The following is a 6102-nucleotide window of genomic DNA, read 5'->3' as shown; positions in this document are numbered from 1 at the left end:
GAGAGGGGACTTGATAGCGGCTTACTGCTATATCAGAGGAGTGCATCAGGAGCTCAGTGAACAACTGTTCACTAGGACACCCCTGGGTAACACCAGGACCAATGGATACAAATTCCTGAAAGGCCGCTTCAGGCTTAATACCAGGAAAAACTCCTTCACAGTCAGGTTGTCCAGACTATGAATAAACTCCCTCCAGAGGTGGTGCAGTCACCTACCCTGGAGGTTTTCAAGAGGAGACTAGATAGTCACCTTGCTGGGGTCACCTAACCCCAGTTGTCTTCCTGCCTAGAGCTGGGGGGTTGGACCCGATGATCTGCAAGGTTCCTTCCAGCCCCTTACAATCCATGAACCTATGAATCTATATGGGGGGGGGAGGAGAGGGCGCTGTTCCTGAGTCCCAGGGTGCACAAGTTTGCCTAGCCTTACCACCCTCAGGTGAAACATAATCCAAACAAATGTAATAAACAGGTTCTGGTATTCTCCCTCACATGCATAATACATGCATTTATACTCATTTCTGATAGACTCGAGTTCCAAATGGTTACTTCATTTAGAACAATTGTCAATCACTTGTAGAAAGGAAGCAGAATAGAGGGTATAAATTATGACCGAAGTACATTTAATCAGCTATCCAGTAAATGTTGCATGGCTCCTGGCTGGATATACCTAGGTGAAGTTAATACTATTCTGTATTCATGAACTTGTTCACATATAAATTATTAGTAGCTTGAGGCAGCAAAATTACACATTAGCACTTTTTAGTTACTCTCAGTGTAAATGATGTGCTGCCAAACACACTCTTGTTACCCATTTTATATTATGAAACAGGTTTTACAAGCTGCATTTAACAAGATTTAAAATGCAAAGTCTTAAAATTCCCATTTAAAAACTACAGCTTTCATCCTTCAATCAGTCTCACCTGGTCAGATCCAATTACAGGACTAGGGCCCTAAACATTATCCCTTATGTTTTAATACATTTAACAGCTTTAAATAATTCAATTTTTTAAATGTCTTAAGTTTAAACGGAGTCCTAGTAAAATGAAATGTTAACATGTTGTTAACATGATGTGCTAGGCTCAGTCCTAGGTTTCAATATAGCTTGCTTGGCTGATACAATCCAATTGAAGATCTGACTCATTGCACTTGTGTGCAAATTGCTATTCTTGTATTTTTTTTTGGTTGTTAAGGTTCGCAAGGCCAACAGGAAACGTTTTTTCCTCCATTTTTTAAAATTATTTCCTGTCAGACCTTAGGAAAAGCAACTCATCTCTCATAGCCTGAAGAAGGAGCTTTTGGAGACTTATGTCTGGACAGGGAATAACAGGAAGGGAAGGATACACAGAGAGCTAATTGGGCTATGTGCACTTTGCTAGAGTGGTCAGTATGCCTTAGATAAGCTTTCTTTACCAAGGATACCCTGTCTGCCCCTTCCTTTCTTTCATTGGGCTTTATTTTGTAAATGTGATCATGTCAGATGCAATTCCTGACTAACGCCCAAAAATGACATAATGACCTTTTCACATTCAAACACACCACTCAGGGAAGCTAAATTTCAGTGTGTTCACTTGTATCTCCATTACTTCCCAATTGCAATGAAAGAGGTAAGTCATTGTTCATTGCTGCCTCTTGCATAATTGAAAAAAAGTCATCATTAGCAAGGTCAACTGATGGAGTGAACAGTCAGCTATTTCATTTCGATTTGCAAATTTTCTTGGTAAGATTTGCATATTCATAATTCAAGAAAAGAGGCACATTACATCAAAGGACATTACTTTTCTAAAGCTGTACCAACTTTATGGATTTTTTCCTTCCTACAAAGAAGGTGAATTCCATGTAGTTGCTCTGCAGGTAGATTGTGTACACATGTGTGTGTACCAGGTATAAGCCTGGATTTCATCGTGCTAGGTATTTAGATATACACCCACAGCATAGTCAGTCATGCTTTGAGTACTACATTTTCAGATATTGGCATTAAGCTTGGGAAATTTGTGTTCTCCCAACCATTACAGAAGAATATACACATTTGCACGCACAAATTAGTAACTGCACAAACACACTGTATAACTGCATAACCATACTCTATAATCATAGACAAAAGCATTAGTGGAGTTCTCTCAAGCTAGGATGTAATTCTGTTTACTATTTGGTTATGTAATTTTACTATTTAAAACACTATGCTTGGATAAAAATTTATAGCTGAATTTTATTATTTCCCCCACCAGTTTATAGAACATTTGATTGTAATCTTGATTACAATGTTCAATTCATGCTACAGTGGCTGTACTAAAATATTTGTTTTATACTTGTTCTAATGGTTTTATCAGATATAGCATTAATCCCCTTTGTAAGAGCAGGGAACCTGTCTGACACCTGTATACTAGCAGATGTTCCTGTGTTCATGAGATACTAAACTCAAATAGCAATCAAGCAATCACTATATGGTTTAAAAGTTTTACAAAGGACAGATTATGTGTCCCCAGTTCTGGCTCTTATAAAATGCCAGAAGAGAAAAGAGAGGTCAGAATCTAACTGAAGCTCTCCAGACTAGAAGTCCTGCAGGGACAAGAGGGACTGTGTGTAAGCCCATGGATGATGTAAAGCTGTTGGGATAGAAATGTTGGTGCACCAAGATAGGCATCACTTTGACATTTTGTTTCTTTAAGTAACATTTTCCTCTTGCTCCTTTGGGCGTGTACACATTGTCTGTTGTCTTTCTCCATCCCCAGGAGAAGCAGTGTTTAAATTAGATCAGACAGTCCTAGAGAAATAATCTAAGATCAGAAGATGCAGCAAGGCAGTGGCAACCAACAGCTATCATGCAAGAAAAAGCATATCCCAACGTGCAAATTGGGGTGCTGAACTATTTACATAAAATTGCCACTTTTTGACCCTTAGATAGAGCAGGTAAATTCTTATTTGTCTGGTCTCAGAGAGATGACACCAATTTTGCCAGTCCTGAAGGAGTATTCATCAGATTTCTCTGAAATCCACTTCTCTGCCCAGCTTAGAAACCTGACTGACAAGCATCAGCAAAGACTGTGCAACCCCCCCTAGAAAATAAGCAGGACCAAAGGGGCCTGATGTTGGCAAAAATAAGTATTTGATTAATACTGTGGTTTTGTAGTCAGCTGAACATAATAAAAGCAGACTTGGTTCAATTTCTGTGATTGGAGAATGAAGATGCTGAAAGAGAACAGAAGTGTCATTGCAATGTTGATGAGACTAACTTGCGAGATCTCAAGTACCAATGAAGCTGACTGAATCTTCAACTTGGATTTTGAGACAGGTAGATAAGATCCTGAAAGTGATTCCTCAAGATAGGAAGATATTTCTTTTTTCTGTCACCATGACCAAGAAGGTATAAACACTCCAGCGTGCTGCTCTGAAGGATCCTGTAAAATGTGCTGTTTCCTCCTGTCACAGCGCGGGGTCCTAGGAGCAGCCATGATCTCTCCTGGTGCCCCCTACTGTGCCAAGTTAGTGATCAAGCACCCTCGTTCTCACCCGCCACGTCTTTGATTATCAAAAGTATTAAGGGAGGCTGCCTTTTTGTCCCCTTGGACACGGTGTTCTTATTTATCCTGGCCCCTGCTCTGTATAACTTGATCTTTGTTGCACCCAGCCTTATGGGCTATGCGTGGCTCCTACCACCCCTTATACCATGCCCCAAACCTCTCAGATGTACCGGATGTTGTTGAGTCAGTTTTTATAGCCCGTGCCTTGTGGACATCCTCCGGGGCTTCTCCCAGTACTTGCGCCCTCTCCGGGGCTTCTCCCAGTACTCGCGCCCTCTCTGGGGCTATTCGCTTATGCACCCTCACGGGGCACACCCTAGCTTTTCCCACGGCTGCTGCCCGCCCTGGGCCTTTTCCCTGCGGTTTGTGTATGATCGCTCTCCCTGGGGCTTTTCCCGCACAACACTGCCCCACTGGGCCTTGCTCACGCTCACGCCTGCACTGGGGCCTTGCCTCACAGCTCCCGCAATTGAGGCTCAGGTGGCCATAGCCGTGCCTGGCCTCCAGACCCCCTTTTCGGGTCCTACACCCCATTGGGGCTTCCCACAATCGGGCTCAGGCGGCCTCGGCCTTACCTGGCCCTTAATCCAGACTGTTGTGCCCTCTCTGGCACCAGGAACCCCCCCATTCTACTGGGGAGCTCCTATGAGGCCTCCTCCAACCCCCTATAGCCTCACCCGGTCCTCTAGTGTAACAACAAACAAAACCATCAGCCAATCGGCCCCAACTCAAACTCAAGTACTAAGCCACCTGGCTAACTGTAAGCTCTAAGCTCTCTGGCTACTCATCAATCTAATCCCCTACCCGGGCTTTCTTCTCCCAGTATCTTCGAGCCAAAGCTGTTCATACCATCAAGCTGCTCTAGGCTGCACCCTCCAGCAGAACTCCTTCTCTCTTGAATGTTAGTGGGGAACTGACTCCTTGGCCTCAGCCTAGGCTATTTATATAGGCCAGGCCCTGCCCCCTTCCCGTCAGCTGACCAAACTGCAGTTGCCCCAGCAACCAACGCCTGTAACTTTTCTCTAGGAGCAGGGCACTTCACTGCCCTGCAACACCTCCAAGTATCAGAAGGTTGAAAGACTGTAGCAGTATTTACGTTTTCATCCCCTCCAAGTTCAAAGACAGTTACCTGGTTTATTTTCTGAATAAACTGGCTGGAAATTCCTTTATGATATTCTGCTGTACCTGCAATAATACCCAGAGGACTGCTCTCCTGCTTTGCAGCTTAGGGTTCACTGACATTCCCTTCCATGGACAAATGAGTCAGAATTAACGACTAGGGTCCCTGAAAAAATTCAAGGCAAAGGCGTGTTCCATTCTGCTAGCTACAGATGTTGCAAGCAAGGTTTGGACATCCCAGATGTGGATGTGGTGATAAACTTGGACGTTCCCACTCACTCAAAGGATTACATTCACCGTGTGGGGAGGACAGCTTGAGCTGGGAGATCTGGCAAATCCATCACCTTCATCACACAGTATGATGTTGAGCTATTCCAGTGCATTGAGCACCTGATTGGCAAGAAGATGCCAGCATTCCCAACACAAGAGGAGGAGGTCATGATGCTGACGGAATGTGTGTCTGAAGCCCAGAGATTTGCTTGAGTGGAATTGAGGGAGCAAGGAGAGTAAAAGAAACCATCCCAATATGAGGTCAATGACAATGATGACACGGAGGAAGCCACAGGGGTCAGGAACAAGGTGGCTGGTAGGAAAAAGAAGAAAAGGAAAGTGCCTCAGCTGGACTCTTAAACATTTTTTTACCAGCTTCTCTGAGGCTGCCTGGGTTGTGGGGAGTCAGTGTAGTAAGCTGTATCGCAAGCAAACTAAAAAGCTCTGGAATTGAATATTTTTGACTGGTAGTCTATCTGGAAAGAAGTCTGCGGATCATTTACTTCACCAGCACCTTCATCAGATGCAGGCTGAACCCATATCTCGGTAGTACTTTGGAATCAGCTTCCCTTCAAAGGGTAAATGTTTTGCTGATGTTGATTCCTGGTTTAGTCCTGCAGGTGGGCTGTCTATAAGGTTTTGGAAGTAGCTGTCTCTTTACACAGGGTTGAATAAGAAATACAGGCCTGTAAGAAAAGACTAGCAAGGTGGGGAAAGCCTCTCATCACTCACCATCCAGATACTTGGGAGCATCTCTTCTCTCCCAGAACCTTTTATAGAAACAATTGGAAGTGGGGGGAGACTCCTTAGTCTCCTAGGCATGGATAAGGCATTGCAGCACAGGATGCTGACCTTTGACAGAAAGGTTCTTGCTTTGGAGAAATAAAAAAACTGCAAAGAAAACCCCCAAACAAAACAAAACAAAACAAAACAAAAAAATCCCAAAACAACAACAACAAAACAAATGAAAAAACACTGCCCAGGGCAGGGGGTTACTGCCCAGATCACGGGGTCAGGCTTGATGATCTCTTGAGGTCTCTTCTGACCCTAACAACTATGAAACTATGAAACTTTTAAAGAAGTAATTTAGTTTATTTCAGTACTTCCATCATTCTTCTCCATCTCTGTCTGGACTTCTCATTTTGTGCTCAACTGAAAAGGCTGGGTCTTGAAACTATAGCCCCTTTCTTACAAGG

At 43.6% G+C, this 6102-nt stretch overlaps 1 pseudogene; it reads left to right on the top strand.

Annotated features, from left to right (window-relative positions):
• Window positions 1–1510: 1510 nt before the first annotated feature.
• Window positions 1511–5798, top strand: LOC109308317 (annotated as a pseudogene).
• Window positions 5799–6102: the final 304 nt, after the last annotated feature.

Source organism: Crocodylus porosus, unplaced genomic scaffold (assembly GCF_001723895.1).
Source record: "Crocodylus porosus isolate Cpor-Errol unplaced genomic scaffold, CroPor_comp1, whole genome shotgun sequence".
NCBI classification, from domain to species: domain Eukaryota; kingdom Metazoa; phylum Chordata; order Crocodylia; family Crocodylidae; genus Crocodylus; species Crocodylus porosus.
Note: the sequence above shows the minus strand (reverse complement) of the source record. Positions and strands in the feature narration are given on the sequence as shown.